Source organism: Chelonoidis abingdonii, chromosome 10 (genome assembly GCF_003597395.2).
Source record: "Chelonoidis abingdonii isolate Lonesome George chromosome 10, CheloAbing_2.0, whole genome shotgun sequence".
In the NCBI taxonomy this organism is placed as follows: Eukaryota; Metazoa; Chordata; order Testudines; family Testudinidae; genus Chelonoidis; species Chelonoidis abingdonii.
In genome coordinates, this window is record NC_133778.1 from 7408674 (window position 1) to 7430790 (window position 22117).

General features: G+C 41.9%; 1 protein-coding gene across 1 annotated transcript in view; it reads right to left on the reverse strand.

Annotated features, from left to right (window-relative positions):
- DIP2A (disco interacting protein 2 homolog A) overlaps nucleotides 1-10677 on the reverse strand; it is a 120296-nt gene extending 109619 nt beyond the window's left edge. Inside the window, exon 1 of the mRNA XM_032787695.2 lies at nucleotides 10594-10677. The gene's annotated coding sequence lies outside the window, so the exon portion shown is untranslated. The remainder of the gene's footprint in view (nucleotides 1-10593) is intronic.
- Between the last annotated feature and the right edge of the window lie 11440 nt (nucleotides 10678-22117).

A 22117-nucleotide genomic window follows, 5' to 3' on the forward strand; every position in this document is an offset into this window, starting at 1 on the left:
TAGGTTTGAATTTCAAAGTTCTAGCCTATCTGCCATGGAATGGCCCTAATTACCATTTACATACCTTTCTGACATCTCTCTAATGGGTGACTCTGGGTTATTTAGCCTACAAGCTGCTTAACCCTTTCCGGCCATGTGTCACATTTTGTATGAAATTGTTGCAATTATATAACAATGGTAGTGACGGTAATATTTTAATTAGTTAATGTCACACCAGCACTTCCCAAAATGGTTGGGGAAGGAGAGAGTGAGGCAGAATGCCATAGAAAATGTATAAATTAAGATTTTATACCTTTAATACCACATGGCAAGATTGTAGGGTAGTGCAATTACTTTCATTTCCCTGAAGGGGACTCAGCTCCCAAAAGTTTGGGAAACACTGTCATACTGTAATACTTGTGTAATTTGTGACTTCACTTTCTCCCCCTTATTGTTACTTTTAAATTTTAGGTAAACTGGACCTGATGAAAATAAGGCAGTGACCGGACTGCCAAAGCCAGGGTCACACTGCAGAGAGATTCTACGCAAGCCTTCTCCACAAGACTTTGCCTGTGAACTTCAACTCTGCTGTGCAACCTGCCGGGTATTCCAAACCTGGCGAGAGAGAAAATCATGCCAGACTATGTGATTGTTTGGGGAAGTTTGTAGATGTTCACCCAAGAGTGGGCAGGTCAAATACATATTTTCATTTATGATCTATGTAGGATTCAAACTGATGTTAAAGACTAGTATGCTATACATATAAACAGAATATTTTCGCGAATATTTCGCATGCTGAATCTCACTTCCTGTCCATCAGCTCCTGAATACTAAAATCTTAGCTTAAAATAATTTTCTATTTAAAGAAAAACAAAGCTGTACTCTATCATTACAGTGTTCTCTTCTGGGTTTAAGAGTGATTTGCAAATACATAAGGAAACAGTTAATAGTAGGGTGATGTGTTGCAAATATAAAATGCAAGAGGTAGAAGGGCCATCAAGCATATAAATGATTAATTTTTAATAAATGTGGCTTCCCTTAAGTATATTCAAAACTGTTTAAGAAATCAAATTCAGTTGTGTTTGGCAATTATCTGCCCAAAGTCTCTTCTTTAAAACAAGATCATTTAATGGGGGGGTGTAGAAAAGAGAATGAATAAAAGCACACCACCTTATTTTCATGTAATAAGAGACAAGTATGGTTTTGCATCCAACTTTTACTAAGCTCTAAAATTCATTTAAAGCATAATTATTCCAGAATTAATGCAGACAGATTTATTAGGCTTGATCTACACTACAAACTGGTGTACACAGCTCTCTGGTGATGGGAGGGCTTCTCCCATCAACATAAGTACTGGCTCGGAGCTGGGGTGGGGTGGAGTACCTATTCTGACACGAGAAGCAATACCAGGATATTGATGTGCATCCTGGACTCTCAAGATGTCCAGGTATCTTGTGCCACAGGGCTCTTCATGTGGGCTTAACAATCTAATAGGGGTGTGTCCTTAATAACGGTCCTGTCCAGAGAGGGAAGGGTGAAAGGTGGTGCCCACACATACCTCATGAGAATTTGTCCACCATAGCAGAGAAGATACTACATTGGCCAGAACTGTCACCATGAGGTTCATGGAATGGCAGTCTGGAGAGTACACCAATTGCAGTCATGTTTGAAGGCAATGAAGGTGGAGTCTTGTGAATGAGGTGACGTAGGCGCATGAGGCCATATGACCTACCAGAGACAAACATGACTTCAGAGTTGCCCCGATGAAGTCCATAGATTATGTGGGGGTGAGAATTTTTTTTGGCATTTATGCCGACTCCCAGCTAGAAGAGGAGATGTATCATCAAAGAAGTTGACATGTAGGCTTTCTGGTGGGACTTGGTGACAAGCAACCAGTTGTCGAGGTAGGGGAAAGACAATGAGACCACGGCATCTGACATAATCTGCTACTGATGAGAATGTCTTGGTAAAGGTTCTGGGGGCAGTCACTATGTCAAAGGGGAGTATTCTGTCCTGAAAAGGGTTGGAGCCCACCATGAATCTGAGGAACTGCCTGTGAGCAGGTTGAATAAAGTAGGTGTTCTTCATATCAAGAGCATAACATTCCCCTTTCTAAAGATGGAATTATAGCTGTCAACGTGACTACTGAAAATCTGAGTTTGCGAATGAAGTGGTTGAGATGGCGGAGATTGAGGATTGGTCTCCATGTTCTATTGCTCCTCACTGCAATAAGGAATTCATCTCTTGATTGAGAATACTAAGAGAGGCCCCCAAAGAGGGGTGGGGTGCAGGATTGGAGGAGATAAGGATGTAAACTCTATCTTATAGCCCAAGTGGATGACATTTAGCATGCACTTGTCTGTTATTACACTGAAATAGAGTGCTAGGTGACCCCCAAATGGCGTGTGCAGGTTGGGAAGTGTTGAGCTTAGTATTCCGGGGCTCTCAAGCTCCCGTCAAAAATGTTGAGCCAGGGCCTGATATTGAGATGCTGAGCCAGTTGCAGAGGAACTTGAAGTAAAGAGGGACTTGTGAACCCTCTGTCTTTGATGTGGTGTTTCACAGAGTCTCTGATAGAAAAACTGCTGAGCCACAAGTCTAGATCTGAACAATGGGCAGTGAAATTTCCACTTGGGGCAGATGTATATCTCCCCACTGAGTGGAGGGTAGCTCTGGAGTCCTTCAGGGTATGGAGGGACTCATCCGTCTTTTGGTTGAAGAGATGTGATTCATCAAAGGGAAGGTCCATGATAGTTGTCTGGACCTCCCTAGGGAACCCTGACTCATGGAGCCATGACTCCCTGAGCATGACTACTGCAGTAGCCAGAGCTCTAGCAGAGGTATCAGCTTCAGAATGGAGAATAATCTTGGCTATCAGTCTACCAGAACTTGGAAATGAGCCCTAGACTGCCGTGGAAGGCTGTCAGTAAACTGAAAACTTGGCAGAGTTCATGAAATGGTATTTAGCCACTGGCAAATGCCTACCCTGAACTGGAGGCTGGGTGATGAGAAGACCTTTCTCTTCAGAAGATCCAGGATGTTGCTGTCTACCCCTTTTAGAAATAGCATGGATCATCAGTGAGCTGGCAGCAGGCTGAGAAAACAAAAAGTTTGCTTCTTTGGCCAGCACATAACACTTCTCTGCCCTTTTAGGGGTAGAAGCGCAGATGGCAAAGGTGTGCTAGCTGGCTCCAGTATGGCTCCACTAATGGGGAGAGCTATTCTATTGGGTTCGGGTGCACGCAGGATGTCAAAGAGTTTGTGTTGGGAGTCCTGGATCTCCTTGAGAGGAATCTGCAGCTCTCCAGCAATTGAGTGAAGGTGGTCCTGGAACTGCCTGAAATTATGGGGACAGAGGGGAAAAGAAGTAGTAAGAGTCACTACCTCATCCAGAGATGAAGATGGCAGTCTTACCAGTTCCAGTAGAACTGACTCCGAGTTAGATGAGGTGGAGGTTGGTCCCAAACCAGTGTGGTCTTTGGGGGTGAAGGGGTGGAGGACATGTAGGGAAGGGGAAGAAAGCAATCATCAGGTGGTTCAAAATCTCTCAATGAAAAGGATGATTATTCTGGTGGCAATGGCGGTACTGCTGGTGCCATTGGAGGGGAGATGTATTTCATGCAGTCGATTCCCCCAGAGATGATGATATCTTCCTGGAGACAGAGCGGCTCAATGGAGAGGGGATTCTGGATCCAGGAGAGCACAAATGTCTGTGGGGCAGCAACAGATTCAGATTTCCCTGGTAAGAGAGGGTTTCTACTTGTTTGAGCCACTGGAGCAGACAAGGAGAGCAGTGTCCAAAATTGAGAGTGATCAGACTTCACTGGTGCTGAGGGATCCCAGGGTGTGGGAGGTGCCAACGTTGATGGTACTGATGGAACACAGACCAGTACCAACGCAGCCAGTGCTTATGAGCTTTCTTGTCATGTCTCTGGGACTTCGTATGTCCCATGGGGCAAGCTGACTGGCTTGCTTACAGCCAAATCTGACTTCTTTGAAGTGGATTTAGAGGAAGATTTAGTTTCATGTTTAAAAGAGTGCTTCCTGACAGGACCCCACAGAGAGGTATGTGTGGATAGATTTTCTGACATCAGAATTGGATTTAGCAGCAAAAAAGTGCACTTCTTGCTGAATCCAGCCAAGGTACTGGGGGGGTGGGGTAGGGGGGGGAGGGAAGAGAAGCAAGAAGTCCCCTGGCCTGGGACTGACTGAGACCTGTGGCCTCTGCCATGAGGTATTTGTGGAGATGAAGTTCCCACCTTTCACGGTTATGGCTAGGGAATGATTGGCACGTTCTGCACTTTGCTGTAATGTAGGCTTCTCCAAGGCAGTACAGGCAGCACTGGAGATCATCACTGACTAAGAAGGATCATGGGCAGGAAGCACAGAGTTTGAAGCCCGGAGTCCTGGACATAGTCCAGTACCTGAATGAGTACGAGGCAGGGCCCCATCACGAGACTAATCTAAACACTAACAGCGCTATAAAACACTAAACTATTTAAACTGTTTACAAACTAGATAATTATTTTGTAGGATGAATCCAAAGCTGTGGACACTGAAGATTGTGACCCAGACAATGCAACAGTGAGAAAGAACTGGAAAAGCAGTTGGTTTGCCCTGCCTTTTATTCCTTTGGACAGAGGTGTAAGATGAGCTGGGGCGTATCCATGGACCAACAGACACTTTTCAAATTTCCCAGCTTCAGATGCCTGGTGTGCATGCGTAACCCCCAGTGGAATATAATAGGGACCATCACTCGAAGAAGAATGTGTGTTAACTACTTATGAAAACAATCTGTTCCACCTTGTATTTAGCTGTGACCTCTGCGTACGTTTCCCAGACTCAAAGAACAGCTCTGTCTCAAACGCTTGTCTCTTTCTCCAATGAAAGATATTACTTAACCCATCTTCTCTCTCTAAATTAAAATATTATATTGTTGTGATACTAAAAGCAGCATTCAACAGGAATTAGCATAACAAATAAATGTTTTACTTTCCAGACAAGTCCTCCCAGAATAAGATGGCAATATATAATATTTACAGTTCATGTGAAACTAAACAGCACAGTGAATAACTGCACAGATTAAGACAGTTTTCCCCAATTGGTAGAGTGTGCCCCTTAGAGGGATAAGGAAGTCTAGCTGGTAAGTATGGGTGTGTATGTATGCATATATGGAAGATATAAATTAAAATGGGTAGGACTTTAAACACCACCTGGAAGATTTGGATTTGGAGCTGTGGGGGAGGGGGCACATTTAGTTTTATTTTTCTGAGAGACTCAGCTTTCAGAAGTTTGAGAAATACTGGATTAAGAGGTGAAAAGTAAAAGGAGGATAGTCAGTATAAACTCATTCTATTCATGAATCCCACAACCAGTCTTCTACTGCTTTCTCAACTCCTTAACTCAGTGATACTCAGACCACAGTGGTTCAGAAGCTAAATTAGCGATCAACATTTCCCAAAAGAGCCACAGGAGTGTGAACTCATTGTTTCATTACTATATATTTCTCACAGCAAAATGACTGACCCAGTATTCTACAATTGGTTAGTAACATAGAAAAAGAATCCTGATTGGTTAATAACTTAATTAAACCACGCCAGGTTTTAGTGTCACATGCTGCAAAGAGCCACAGGAGACACATTAAAGAGTCAGTTGCAGCTCCCGAGCCTCAGCCTGAATCTCCTTCCTATATCCACTTTAAATTTATTTCTTACTTGAAATCTTTATTTTCAAAATTAAGAGGTCTTGCCCCCAGAAAACAACTGGGCAGGGCCATCCTCTTTCCATCAGCCAAGTAAATTAAGTAGTTGGTTTCTCTTCCCTTGAGACACCTTATTCCTTTCCCACATGTTGCCAGGAGAACTATTTCCCCACATTATCTAGATGAAGAGGAAATCAACTTCATGTCTGACCAACAAAAAAATAAAAGGACTAGAATGATGTTGAAGAAACTCTGTTCTATGATCTCGGATTTGGCTCCTGCCCTTAAAGATACAAATGTCCAGGAAAACATTCCCACTGAAAGTTTTCAAGTCTGACCAGCCAGATAAAATAAAAATGTTCATCAAACCACAGCCAAACACTTAAAACAAAATGAAAAGAATTTAACCTACAATGGTGCTTAAGGAACAACTAGATGTTCGTTTGCTTTGTAAACTTCAGTTGATTGATATTTTTCGTTTGATTTGGTTTCAACTGGCACTGTCGAGTAGGAATAAATAGTCAATGTTCAACAGATAAAGAGGTCAGTAATGACAATGCTTACTAAGCTGAGGACCAAGCCTACTAACCAAAGTAGAAAAAACCCCTATGCAATGCCTTTTCCATTTTAAAGAAAACTGTTGTTGTATAAAGTATTTAACTGAAACATATGGTCAATTTTCTATTTGCTGTTTTAAAAATAGAATTTAAAACTAAGATGTGCTATATTTTCTTTCCTTTTCCACCCTCAGCCCATTTCCCCCCTTATTTCCTATAAATATATTGTGTATTTTTTTATACATTTTCAGTGCGCTCTCTTTTCCTTCTACTTCTGCACCTAATACTAAGGAACCATACTAGGATCAGTGCTATTTAATGTGTTCATTAATTTTCTGGAGAAGGGGAAGAAACAATGAAGTGGCAAAATCTGTGGAGGACAAAATTATTTAGGTTAGTCAGAATGAGAGATGACGACTCAGGAACTACAGAAAGATTTGCCTAAGGCTAGCAATTGGCAGATGGATTCAATTGTATACAAGTACAAGGTAACAACCATAAGGAGGAACAATTTTAACTAATCACTCTGGAAAGAGATCCCTGACCTGCAATACTGTGCTCCATTCAATCATCTCATCTTAAAAAACACACAGCACATATAGAAAGGGTACAAAGAAGGGCAAGAAAAAGAATGTAGAGGCATGTAAAGACTTTGTACCAGGAGAGATTAGAAAGATCTGGACTATAAATTAGAAAGGAAACAAAGAGGAGGGGATATGACAGAAATACGTAGAACAGAACAGTACCCAGACGGTCAGTTTGAAACTCCTATTTATCCCTCTCATTATACTAGCACAAGGGGATATCCAGTGTAAGATAAAACACAATAACATTTTAAAGTGATAAAAATACCTTTAGAATTTTTAAACACAACAAACTATGTGGAACTAATTGACTTAGACACTACTGAGGCCAAGAACTTAGCAGCAATTAGAAAAGGATAAGATGTATGTATGAACATCAACAACTACAGTAGCTAGATTGAAATGGAAAAGAGACAATTGTATTTCAGGACATAGGCCAACTGGCTGTGGTCAGAAACAAACTTCCCTTATGCACAGGTTATTTCACAGTCATCTACCATGCAGTTCCTTACTCTTTCCTCTGAAGCATCTGGTACTGGCCACTGCTGGAGTCAGGATATTGGACTGCTGGTCATTCCCAATATGGAAAGTCCAATGTTCAATTAACATTTCATTTGGTTCAATGCAGGAATCTATGGCTGCTCTGGTAGTGTGCAAGCATAATGGGAAACAATTTTCACTAAGTTCTTCCTACAGAAGAGAAATTTTCTAAAACTTTTCTCCCACTGCTAATACTAGTTTAGTTCCACTATTGTCAGGTGCATCAGGAGCCCAAATGCTACAGAAGCTGTCGCTGGCATTTAACACTACTTTGATTAGACATGCTCCGCACAAGGTTCTGTGATGCAGCACCACAAGGGTCTCTCATATAAGTTACATCTTTTAGCCAATGTAAAGAGTGTACTGTGAAAAATAACCTTATCTTATTATGGTGGTGGTTATTCAGGCTGAAACATTTTAGGGAAGGAAAATTAAATCAATATCCACTAAGCTAAAATTCTTCACTGTATTTCAAACAAAATTAAAAACAAAGCCACAGAACAAGCTTGGATAATATTTTCTCAATTAATATTAAAACTCCAGGGAAAAGACGACAAAATACATTCACATTTGTCCTTTTATCTCCTTTCGTCATAAAAATAAAATAAAGATGGAGGGAGCTGCTGCACAGGTCTGAAGTTGCAGCAGCTTGCAAGCTCTCTGGATTTATTCTAAAACAGCGTGGGCTCTGAAAGATGTCATGTCTATATTATCTTGGCTAGGCACATGGCTGAACAGTACCACAAGCTGAATATAAATCAAGACATGCCCTTTAACAATGAATCTGGTATCCTCTTAGCATACTAGAGTCTTCTGAAACACCACACAGGGAGAAAAGAATCCAGTTACATATATTCCAACTGAGCATTTTTTCCCATCTACCACCACATTTTAAGCTTTCAGACATGGAAGTACACTTCCTGCTAGCATTTTAAGGAAAAGTTTTAGATGGTATAGCAGAGCGTGAAAACAACAGGATCATGGTAATTGCCATACTGGATGGGACCAGTGGGTACATTATCCTGTCTCTGACAGCGATTGGCAACTGTTACAAAAGATAAAAACCAAGTTAGAAGCAACATTCATCCAGCAGCCATATCAAAACAGGACTAATTTTTTCTTGACCTTTCAAAATTTGGTCACTGAGAAAACTTGAAATTCAAAAAGGAAGGATTTGCTAGGCTTAGAAATCGTGATAAACATCATAATTTTAAACAGAAGTAAATTAAAAGTCAATTTTGAACACAGCTCTGGAAATACTAACTGAAGTTTTTGGAACAAAGAACAGCAGCAGCGGCAGCCAGTATGACTGTTCTCTGAAAGAGTGTTCACTTCTTGATGCATATGTACGCTAGCTGAAATTGTTCAAGACTACCCCAATAACTATTAAAAAAGTGAGAATACAGTAGAACCTCAGAGTTATTCACAGCAGAGTTGCAAACTGACCGGCCAACCATACCCCTCATTTGGAACTGGACGTATGCAATCAGACAACAGCAATGACCCCCCTAAAAAGGGGGAGGGGGAGGAAATATAGTACAGTACGGTGTTAAACGTAAACTACTAAAAAAATAAAGGGAAAGATTCAAAAGAATATTTGACAAGGTCAGGAAACTCTGTGCTTGTTTCATTTAAATTAAGATGTTTAAAACCTGCGTTTGTCTTCCGCATAGTAAAGGTTTAAAGGTGCATTAAGTCAACGTTTAATTATAAACTTTTGAAAGAACCACCATAACGTTTTATTCAGAGTTACAAATAAGCACCATTCCCGAGGTGTTTGTAACTCTGAGGTTCTATGTGTTCATGTTTCTATGATCAACCCTTCCACACAATACAGTATCATCTTATACCACCAACACCACAAAATTAGACAGAAAGGCCTTCTTATGGTTACTACCCTAGTTTGTCCTTTTCTCCACATCAAACAATGATAGGCTTCCTCCAGAGTGTCTTTTAGATACATATTGAACATTTTGTTTGCTGATAATAAAATTATATTGCAAATAAGTCTGATACACAAAAGAGATGGAATTTAAAGCAAATGACTAAATTATATTAATCTTAAGCATCCCATTGAATTAATTCTCTTTGATATTCGTTATCCTCATCCCCAAACTTCAGAAAATCTATTCTTCGGATAGCACATATCTTCCCAAAAGCTCTTGCCAATGCTACCCAAACCACATAAAAGATCCCATCAACCCTTGGATTATTCAAAAACAAACCATGGAGATGCAATGCCTTGATTTTAGGAGCAGAGTTTTCTCAATGGAAATGCCAGTAATAAAAATGTGAAGCCATAAATACTGGTGCCAAGTAGTTAAAAGCAAGGTGACTGAAAAATTAGTAAGATATTACTTCAAAAATTTAGATTATGCAGCCAATTTCTCTAGATATCACCTTCCTCCCCAATCCTGGGACATGTAGTTACCCTCAACAGCACACTGAAACAGCATTCTAGTTAGAAGCCTGTGGATAGACTTACCAGATGATGGCTTTCAAAAAGCACCTGCCTTTCTCAGTAAAGTGAGAAGGAATTTCACATCAAAACACAATGTATTTTAGCCACCTGAGCAGCAACAATGGAAGCAGGATATGAGGAGGATATGGATATTTTCATAGAAATTTCCCAAAACACGTTTCTTTGTTGGACTGAAGCATGTTTACAAGTTCTGTAGAATATCCATTGTAATGTTTCCCTTACTTGAGTGTATTTGCTTCAAATCAGGAAATGTTTGAAAGAGAGCTTTGGTAAATATCGTAATTCTACAATCCTTATGAGAAAAAAAAAATCATAGCCTTGTAAAAATTAGAACAGGGTGCTCCAATGATAGGAAGCAAGACCGGCAGATGAGAGGAAATTGTTAAGCATGGCTTAAGTCCCTAAAAAGGAAAACATCAGAATGTGTTTATGATTTTCTTTCTTCCCCAACCATTTTCTCCACTTTGGAGGTGGCCAAGCATTGCCTATATATATATATATATATATATATATATATATATATATATATATATATATATATATATATATATATATATACACACACGCACACACACGCACACACACACACAGCACAGCACAGCTGCTTGGACAGATTTCCTCATATCTTGCCTTCTTCCAATATGGAAAGCACTTCACTTGGCTCCTTAAGCATAATATATGTACCTCTTTATGGGTGTAAGGACACTGTTGGGGCACCTGCTTTGTTTTAGCTGCATAGATCTTCCTTACCAGATCGGAAGCGCTCATCTCTGGAGTTGGTAGAACGTGATTTTTGCTGTTTAGATACAGCAGCTGTAGCCTGTGAAGAGCCTGGGATTCTGTTCTCTGCTTGCAGGGATGGATCTACACCTGAAATACAATTCCACCTCATGTAAACAATTCACATCTACTAATAGACAATATCTGGTCAGTGATGCATGAATGCTTATATCTCCCAGTACAAAGAGAACTACTTTTTTAGAAAAAGTAAAATATACCATCCAACAGCCAGGTTTAAAAACTATTTCCACAGGTTACAATGGAAAAGGGTATTTAATTAAATTCCAATAGTTGAAGTATTTTTACAGAATCTGATGCTGACTCACCAATGTTAATTCATGCCACATATCTGTAAAGCAGAACTAGAACATAGCCCTGTCAATATTGAAAAAAAAAAATCTAATTTTCTTACCTGCAGCTTCAGTTTCTAAGACTCAAATCCATCAGTCTGAACTGATTATTATTTAGCAAGACCTAGCCAACATTTCTGAACAATTGAAAATACAACTACTTCTATCAACAACACACTGTCAAGGGTGCCTTCATGCTAGTCCAGAGACAAGTTAATGGAAAGATCTGATGGGCAGACCTAAATCCCAGAAACTATTCTGCATCACAGATCATCTAAATGGACTGAAAGAACTTACGGTAAAATGTCAAGAGAAAAAGCTGAGACAATGGGGCGGGGGTGAAGGAATATCTTTTATTGGATAAATTTTTGCTGGTGAGAAAGACAAGCTTTCGAGTCACACAGAGCTCTTCTTCAGGTCTGGGAAAGGTACTTCCAGCATCACAGCAAAATGCAAGGGGGAACAGATTGTTAGCATAAGTACTTCGTCCATAATGTAAGGGACCGTACAAGGTAGCATGGCCCATTAACACCTTTGCAGTCATAGGACAAAAAGGAGGGTTAATGGGTTACAGATTGTTGTAATAAGCCATACATCCAGTTCAATCTATGATTTTTCAGTGTCTAGCGAGTAATTAATTTAAGCTCCCATGGTCATCTTATGAAAAAGTGCCCTGCAGGTTTCCTTTGTGGACGAGGACTGAGAGGTCAGATACAGAGTGATCGCTTTCTGAGAAGCATTCAGCCACAGGTGACAGGATGTTTTTCTCTTATTTTCCTGTGTGAATTCATTGAGTGCTGTTATTGGAGCATGCAGTGCACTGGATGAAGTACATCACATGTTGTGATAGGCACGTGTAGGATCCACAGATCTTGAAAGGTGAGTTGTGTGAGGGGAGGGTTGATCATTGTAGCAGTGAAGATATGTCTGCAGGTTTTGCATCTGTTGTTCTGGTAGGGTCTGGTGCCACTTTGAGTTGGTGTCTCCTGGTCTGTGAGGATCCTGCTTCTGATAATGAGCTTGTAGAGGCTGGGGGATTGTTAGAAGGCCAGAGGAGGGGGTTCAGAAAAGATTTCTTTCAGGATGGGGTCCCCATTGAGGATGGGCTGTATTTGTTTGATGATACCCCATATGGGTTCCAGTGTGGGGTGACAGGTGAAAACCATGGTGCGTGGTCAGAGGGGTTTTTATTTCTGTATTGAAGCAGATTCTCTCAGGGTATTTGGATGGCACATTTCATATGCAATCTACTTCTCTGGTATGGTGTCCTTGTTTGGTGAAGGCAGTTTTAAGTGTGTTAAGATGATCCTGGACTTTCTCCTCGGAGCATAGTCTGTGGTATTTGAGTGCCTGGCTGTAGATAAACAGATTTCTTGGTGGGTTTGTTTGGTTCCTGGATCTAAGGTAGGTAGGTATGGGGATCCATGAGTTTCTTGTATATGGTGGTCTGTAGGTGGTCCACTGTTGAAGCCCATTGTGGTGTCCAGGAAGCTGATGCTAGTGTGAGAGTGTTCCAGAGAGTTTGATAGATGGTGGTGGTGGTGGTGGTGGTCTATGAAGAAGTTTAAGCTGTCTGTCCGGAGAATGAAAATATCATTGATGTACATCTCAGGAATAACACTGGTTTCCTGCTGCATTTGTTGAGAAATTCTTCCTCAAGGTGGCCCATGAAGAGGTTGGCATATGGGGAAGCCATCTAGTACCCATGGTTTTGACGAAGAGCTACGGATGAGGAAGAAATAGATGAGTTTGGTGATGAGTTTGGGTTCGATAGTCAAGAGTTGTCCATTGACTTGTAAATATTTGAGGCAGACAGCTATGCCGTCGTCATGAGGGATGTTGGTGTATTGGGAAGAGACATCCACAGTGGTGAAGATGGTGTTCTGAGGCAGGCTGTTAATGTTGCAGAGGTTGTGCAGGATGTCAGTTGTATCCTGGAGGAAGCTGGCCCTTTGAGTGGCAAATGGTTTGAGGATGGTTTTTATGAATCCCAGTATTCCTTCAGTAAGAGTTCCGTGGCTAGATACGATGGGTCTGCCTAGGTTCCTTTGTTTGTGTATCTTGGGAAGCACACAGAAGGCCTCTGAGATAAGTTTGTGGGGGATGAGTTTCATCTTGGATTTTTTGGGGGAAGAATTTCATAATATCCTTAAATTCCTGGGTAAACTGTGGTGTGGGGTCTTCAAGTTCTTTATAGTAGGTGGTGTCAGTTATTTGTTGGCCTTGTTAAAGTAATCATTACAGGTGAGGACTACAATGGGGCCTCTGTCTGCTGGTTTGATCACTATCTGGTGGTTAGATTTCAGGCTGTCCTCTCAGCAATGGGGAGATTATGGTGAATGTGATGTTTGTTAAGGATTTCACAATCAATTTTTTCCCCTGAAGCAATCAACGTAATGATCAAGAGTGTTGTTTCGTTAGCTCTGTAGCGTCCAGTCAGATGATTCTTTTTTCTTATGATTATCAGTGGAGACATGGTGTCTACCTTGAACAGTCCCTTACAAAATGCACTAACTTCTTATGCTGAACAATCTGTTCCACCTTGTATTTTGCAGTGACTCTGTGAGTACCTTTCCCAAACCCAGAGAAGAGCTCTGAGTGGCTTGAAAACGTGTCTCTCTCACCAACAGAAGTTGGTGCAATAAAAGATATTACCTTACCCACATTGTGTCTCCAATATCCTAGGACCCACACAGCTACAATTAACACTGCGTACAACAAGACAAAAGGTGTGAATTGCCCAGCACTAAGATACATACTTCATCCTAAAATCAATTAGGTAGTGGATCAAATCTAGCCCATTATCCTATGAAAATCATTTACTTAATAGGAAACAGTTCTCTGCCACGAAAGCAATTTAAGACGTAGTTACCTTAATTCTACAGTAAGTCAACCCAGCACCAGAGTAAGTTGAAAGAACAATCTGACATTTCCTTATTTTAAAAATAAAAACAGAAAAGTGTTCCTTCCTCTGTCAAGCAACTCTGCAAATAAGGCAGCCAGATTATGCAAGGATGACAGCGGGCAGGGATGAGGAATGTAAGTGTGTGTAATCAGAGTCGATGTAAAAGAGCAGTACCTAGAAGATTCATATTTCATAAGATCCCTGTAACAGCTCCAAGAGAAACTCAGTGGAGATCAACAACCCCAGCCTGCTGACAAATAAAAGGACGAAATGGTCAGAGACCCAAACTTAATAACTATTAAACCCCTCGTCCAGAAAACGAGCTCTTGCACCTTTAACTACTACTAAAATCTACAGGGAAACTCCCAACCTTGAACTGAACGCTTTCACTTAATGATTTTATCCTCTCATCTACTGTGGAAGCTTTGTCAAAAACTATACAACCAAAATCTAAAAAGAGACAATTAATTCCAGTTCTCAGTTTCTTCATGGAAAGCAACGGGATACCAGAAAAAAATATAAAGAAACAAAACAATGATCCATTTAGTTTGCTCTGTCTCTGATAATGAAGAACGGCAGATTCTTCAAAAGAAAGCATAATCACCATAATCTAATCGTGCAATGCTATATCATGGGAGCAAATTTCTCCCTAACACCAACAGGTGACCAGTTTATGCTTTGAAGTAGTATTTTATCCTTGTATAATTGCGGATACATTTGTAATGTTTACTAGGATATTTGCCTTACTATCACATGGTATATTGTGCAAAATATATATTTCCTTTGACCCATGTAAAATGTGCTGCAACAATAAATGCTTGTTCTTGTATCAACGCAAGTCTAAGCACCCATTTGTCATAGTGTATCTATTTTACATAGAGCATCTCTTATCTGTCTCTCCCATACTCTTCTTTTCCAACCTAGTCCCAGTCTCTTTAGCACTAAGACAAGCTCTCTCAAAATCCAGATGCCGGAGGCAAGAAGCTTTCGATGCACTCATGCCTTGACTCATAAGAAAGCAGGTGCCAATTCTTACTGAAGGAATACTAATATACTTAAAGAAAAGAACAAAGGAAGAGAAATATTTGCGATATTTTTATCTTGCACAAGGATGCAAGAGATTTTCCAGTATTTATGCAAGTGGTCTTCTCCAGGAGGGTTGTCTGAAGACTTTTGAACATCTGGTCTTCACATCTACACTGACAAGTTTTCAGAGTATGATGTAAGTATGCCAGCTGTTCTGCCTCAATTTACCGAAGTGAATTTTCAAGTTCATTTTCTTGAAACGTAATATTCTCAGTGTCTTAATGTTCAAAACTCTGACATACTTCTCACCCTCTTGACCAGACCACCTGCTCTACCTCAACTTCTTTCTCTATGTATGCCTATGTTAAGACCATAGCATAAATCATACATCTCGTATCCTACAGTTTCTGGTTTTGTATTTGCTGTCTAATAGGTAATAATTTGTTTTGCTCAGAAAGGATGACATGGACTTGAGTTATCCATGAGGTCAGGGAAAAAAAATATGAAAGGCAAGACCTGCTATAATACTAATCATCTTGGTTGGAAAATAAGAGATGAACTGCAAATCCAAAAGAAATAGTTTTGTCCTTTACTGATTTTCTACCTGATATGTGGAACTGGTAGGTCTACCACTGTTCATTCTAACTCCGTGTTTTCAGTTGCTTACAATTTGAGCAAAAGTTAACCATTTGGTCTGAAATTTTTTTAATCTGTCTCAGGCTGATTTATTTTTTGAAAGTTTTTTGAAAGTTTCAGCAAAATATGTAAGACATTTCTGTGAATGAAATCAGCAAAACAACTTATTTTCTCCTAAGGTTAAAAAATCTTTCAAATGTTTCTTTGAAAAGTCCTTGAGCCTCCATGGTTTTGAGCAGGAACTTGAAGGTTGGTGGGGAGACAGTGGTAGGGTCAGAGAAATATTTTCTGTTATCCTCATGAAAAATCCACCAAAATCTGGCCAAGTTACAAGTCTCTGAAAACTGCCATTTGTATGTGCTCAGTAAAACTTCTCAGAGTCTTGCTGCTAAAATTTGAGAACATTCCATTTGCACTGACCTTCCATCTACATCTCAAAGATCTTGGGCTTCAGACAGAATACAGCAGGAGAAGCCACCACCACAGCCACCTCTTTGGCCTGTGAAAAGTAGTACTGAGCAAGGGGGCACCATAAGTCTCAGCATGTCCACTTTCTGGTATTAATGATTCTGTGTACTTCATAGTCCTTAATATCAAGCAAGGCTTCATAACCTTGAACTTAGGAGGGAGGCAAGTATTCTCTCTACATTTTACACTTTTTTCAGCTCGTTTATTGAACTGAAAAAACAATTACTTGCTCAGTTGTACTATTAAGTTGCCTGGTAAGGTCCATTAGAGCTGTAGTCTTTTTGGATATAAAATAAAATGTGCCTGTTTGGGTTTTTTCAGGAGGAGGGGGCATTTCAAGATTTCTTTAAACAGAAGGAAGCAAATAAACTAAGAGGCAAAAAGTCATTTCCCAACGTCACCTTTAAGTCTTCCTGCAGCTGTCAACCTAGCTCTAAATTAAAAAAGGAGCAAGATAGAAAAAAAATACAGGAGAGAGGGGTTCAACGTACTGCAGAAGGAAAGAAAGACAAAGCAGATGATAAAACAGATAGCCCAGTTCTGCAATTTACTGTGGCACCCCATAACTTTTGTTATGAAAATTGTGGGGCAACCAAAATTTAGAGAACCACCAAGATTTGCCTTATAGTGACCTATGTTACTATATTAAAGCCATTTTTTAACACCAATTTTCTATACAATTTCCATGTATCTATTTCAAACCCTGTACACACCCACATACTACAGCCACACCCCTTTGGCAAACTGTCTCACACCCATTATTCCTTTAAAGTGATTTTTAGATATGAACAGTCACAACAGAACTGTAAAGCAAGAAACATGCACTTTTTTGTTTGGTGCAAAATGAGACAGTAATGTTAAGTTTTTATATTAGAAATATCAGGTCTTGATGTCCCTGACTTGTTGCAGGAACTTATCTCAAGGGACTGAAACCTGAGTGTGTCAGTTCCAGGACTAGCTGCACGTTTGCCCACCTTTTGGTCTCTCCTGTGTGCACCTAGCAAAAGATGTTAGGCCTCTGGGCCTTATCTGTTTCAGGGTTGAAAGTCATGATTATTCCACTGAGACTGGGACCCAGGTACACTACTCCATGCTTATTACTGGTTCTCTCTTGCAGGGAAGATAGATTTAAGAATACTACCCTTCACTCCATGTTTTGCCTGGGACCAATATAATTGCTATCCTATTGCTCATTCATTTATTTGTCTCAGGCACCATGTGTGAAATCATCTTTTTTAGAAAGCTTCAACACTCCCTTGCCTTCAACTGAGGGCCAAAAGACTGATCTATCATAGAAGCATCAAGAGCTATAGAACTGTGGGAAAATGAATGAATGAGTAGAACATAGCCTCTAAAATTCATGAAGAATTTATTATCCATGCTTGAATTTACCAGACCCAAGCCAGAGAACTAACTCGATTACCTTGTCTCTGGGTAAACCTAGGTACCTTATTTTATCTGAACATGCAAATTCAACTACCCTTACCAGGTTGACAGCTCACAGATCTATCTTCCTACTCCAGACCTGTCTCCTGTCAAAACAAAAATCTCAGGCCTAGTCTGTCATCTTCTCATGAACGTTGACCCGTCAAGCTCAAGATCAGCATGACTAACACAGAGCTCCTAATACCCGTTCCTAATCCCATCCACCCAAACCCTCGCTGCTACCTTCTCTTCTTGATCGCTGCGGGCAACGCCATAATTCTGTCACTCAGGCCCATAATCTGGGTATCATCTTCAGCCTGGACCCCTCACTAGGATATTCATATCCAGGCTGTGTAAATCTTGCCAAATTTTTCTGCACAGTGTCCCTAAATACCAGCATTTTTTACTAATCCATAGCTAAAACGGCCATCATCTGCAGCATCCTTCTCTCTGGCCTTGACAAATGCAATCATGCCCTGCTCATATCTGTTCAGAATGCTGCTGCAAAGATCATTTTCCTGGCCCATTGCTTTGACCACACCGCCCACCCATTTTCAAGGTCCTTCACGGTCAAACACGCAAACACCTTGTTCAGCCTCTGATTCCAGTCTCCACTGCCCACTTATGTTTTAAACAAGCATCTTTGTGCTTTCTCCCATGCTGTCCCTCACATTATGGAGGCATTCATTCTCTGTGAACATCTACAACGCTAACTTAATTACCAGCGTTCAAGTTCCTCCTCAGAACTCTCATTTGCCACGATCCCTACAAAAACACACAACAGTTAGGCTGCTGGTGTGCAGAAGCTACTGCCTAACATGCTGATGAATACAGTCTCTGTTTCCTTGTACTCCCTATCTGTCTGTAGGCCTCTTTTGTCTCATCTTATATTTAGACTCTAAACTCCTTCGAGCATAGACTCCCCCACCCCCCTTCTTTTATGTCTGTACAGCCCAGGGGACAGTGTGGTCCTGGTCCATGGCTAATGCTGCTAGCAAACAACAGGTGCAGTTACAGAAGGTGCAAAGGGCCCCAATTAGCCAGATTTAAAGGCACACACTGGTGAACAGCCCAGCTCCCCACCTTCTCCAGCTGTTGGAATCCTGAATGCCATTCCTGAATCCTGGCTTTGACACTCCGTGTTTGTATCAGCCTCTAGTTTGCAGTTATCTGACGCATGCCAAATCTCCCATCCCCCCTCTGACTGCCAGGAGGGAGAATGGTCACTTTCCCACAGCAACAAGGCTGATGCAAGCATGTGTGGAGGGAGAAGAGAATAGCTGCTGGAAGGGCAGAAGGGGTCTCCACCTCATTGTCTCAGCCTGCAGCTGCACCAGCCTGTGTCTGCTTTCAGCAAACTATCCCTCCCTGACTATGCTCTGAGGAAGGTGGCCACAAAATACTCGAACCCTTCCCTCACCCCCTAGCTACTAATGGGTGGGTAGACTAAGGCCTATGCTACTCTGCCACCCCGCCCCTTGTGATGGACGCGATGATGGGTTTCACTGCTGCCCAGTGTTCTGAACAGCAGCAGGGACAGTGCTAGAGCTGCCTGCCGGTGCAGGCTCTGGAAGACAGCAGTGCACATTTGGAGCATTATTTTCAATACAACAAGACCCAGGATTTTCAAGGGCAAGGTTAAGTTTGCAGAAGATTTTGACCTCACTCATCAATGAAGTGTTCACAGTCACCACTAGTGAGCGCATTTTTCAGTTCTCGTTTAGTCAAATACCACTAGACAAACCTGTTTTCCTTAAACCTTTCAACTATTAAATCCCTATAGAAAGGTCATTGGGTTTGGAAAAGGCCCCACCAAAGCCAGAAAGCTATGTACATGAACAACCTGACCGATTCTACCACCAAGTAATCCAGGTTTAGAACTGTCTCTACTCAACAAAACCTGACAGAAAAGTGTGCTATACTCTTTCATTGTTAGGGTTCTTCTCCCTCAAATTTTAGTAGGGCATGTATCTCCAAAAAGAAATATATGTATATAGAGATTTCCTCCCCTCCACCAGAGTTCTACCTTAACTCCCATTAACAGTAATGAAGAGACGTGCATTGAATTGGATGGAAATTGGCCTGGGCAAACCTTAGAACACGGGTCGGCAACCTTTCACAAGTGATGTGCCGAGTATTCATTTATTCGCTCTAATTTAAGGTTTCGCGTGCCGGTAATACATTTTAACGTTTATAGAAGGTCTCTTTATATAAGTCTATATTATATAACTAAACTATTGTTGTATGTAAAGTAAACAAGGTTTTCAAAATGTTTAAGAAGCTTAATTTAAAATTAAATTAAAATGCTGATCTTACGCAGCCAGCCTGCTCAGCTCGCTGCCAGCCTGGGGTTCTGTTCACCTAGGCCGGCAGTGGGCTGGGCAGGGCCTGCGGCCAGGACCCCAGACCTTGGGGGAGGGGTTCAGGGGTCAGGGCAGAGGGCTGGGGGGTGCAAGGCAGAAGGCTGGGTGTGTGGGGGAGTTCAGGGGTCAGAGAAGAGGGCTGGAGGGTGTGGGGGTTCAGGGGTCAGGGAAGAGGACTGGAGGTGTGCGGGGTGCAGGGCAGAAGGCTGTGTGGAGGGGGTCAGGGCAGAGGGCTGGGGTGCTCGGCTTGTAGGGGTGCTCCCAGCCCCCTGCCCTGAGCGGCTCATGGCAGGGGGCTGGAAGGGATGTGACCTGTTCCACCCCCTTCCCTACCTCTTCTCTGTCTCCTCTACAGAGCTGCGTGCAGGCTGCCACTCCTCCCCCTCCCCCTCGCAAGGGCCATCAGCTGTTTGGCGCAGGGAAGGAGAGAGGGAGGGGCAGGAAAGCACCACCCTGGGGGAAGAAGCAGGGGAGGGGGCAAGCTTGGCTGCTGCAGGACCAAGCTTCTGCCTCTTGCCCCCGCAGGGGAGAGAGGTGGGGCTGAGTGGAGCTGGGGGCCAGGACCGCTGCAGCATGCCACTCAATCGGCTTGTGTGCCGTGTTTGGCACGCACACCGTAGGTTGCCAACCCCTGTCTTAGAACTACAACATCTTTGAACAAGTTGTTAATTTCTATCCTGTGCACAAGACAAGCTGCAATGTGCTATAGGACTATTCTATCTTCAACTTTTCCCATTACTTTCCTGCACTTATGCTATTTCCATATTATCTGTATAACTCTTCAAAGCACTAGACGGGTTATTTAAAACCTCAGTCCCACACAAGTCTTATAAACCAGTAAATTAAAACGGTGTTTTGTGAGCAACTGTTTTCTTAAGTTAGTTATAGATTTCTGATTAATACAAGGTACTTCTTCAAAGGAGATTGAAAAGGCAGATAAATTCTATTTAACCCTGGACAGCAGTAGCATCACAGAACCTACAATTACATGTCAACTAGAATGAAGAAGACTTCTGGGGGCAAATCTATTGAGTCAGAACAAATACACATTACTGACGTTAAAGAAAGGTTGAGAATGAAATTGATTGCTTCTAAACACAGGATTATATACACTCAGCAATCAGATCTTGAGTCCTAAGAATGGAGAGACTTAGGCCTGGTCTACACTACACGTTTATACCGAATTTAGCAGCGTTAAACTGAAGTAACCCTGCACCTGTCCACACAACGAAGCCCTTTATTTCGATATAAAGGGCTCTTAATATCGATATCTGTACTCCTCCCCGACGAGGGGAGTAGCGCTCAAATCGGTATTGCCATTTAGGATTAGGGTTAGTGTGGCCGCAATTCGATGGTATTGGCCTCCGGGAGCTATCCCACAGTGCACCATTGTGACTGCTCTGGACAGCAATCTGGAGTCGGATGAACTGGCCAGGTAGACAGGAAAAGCCCCACGAACTTTTGAATTTAATTTCCTGTTTGCTCAGCGTGGAGCGCTGATCAGCATGGACTGTATGGGAGATACTGGATCTGAGTGCTTTATGGAGAGACAAATCTGTTCCATCAGAGCTCCGTTCCAAAAGACGAAATGACAAAGCATTTGAAAAAATCTCCAGACAGAGGCCACAGCAGGGACTCAACACAGTGCTGAGTGACAAGTGTGACAGAAAGCCAAAGAATCAGATGGCCGCTCACAGAGGGAAGGAGGTGGGAGGGGGGCCTGAGGACTCCAGCTATCCCTCAGTCCCCGCAGTCTCTGAAAAGCATTTGCATTCTTGGCTGAGCTTCCAGTGCCTGTAGGGTCAAAAGCATTGTCTCAGGTGGTTCAGGTCAATTTACGCCCCCCTCCCCCCTGTGAAAGAAAAGAGAAAAAAATAAATAGTTTCTCGCCTTTTTTCAATGTCACCGTATGTCTACTGCATGCTGCTGGTAGACACGGTGCTGCGGCACTGAACAGCAGCATCCCCTCCCCTTCCTTTCCTGATGGCAGATGGTACAAAAGGGTTGGAAACCGTCATCATTCCGTGAGTGCTCCTAGCTGGCCTCGGTGAGGTCAGCCGGGGGCGCCTGGGCAAAAATGGGAATGACTCCCGGTCATTCCCGGCAGACGGTATAAAAGGATTGAAAACCGTCCTCATCATAGCAATTGGAGGTTGAGTGCCTCCCCCCCGCCCCCCTTCATGTCTAATCAAGATTCTGTACTGCCTGGACTATCATAGCAGTGGGAGGCTGCCTCCCTCTCATTTTATCTCACTAAAAAGTCAGTGTTTCTTATTCCTGCATTCTTTATTACTTCATCACACAAATGGGGGGAAAACTGC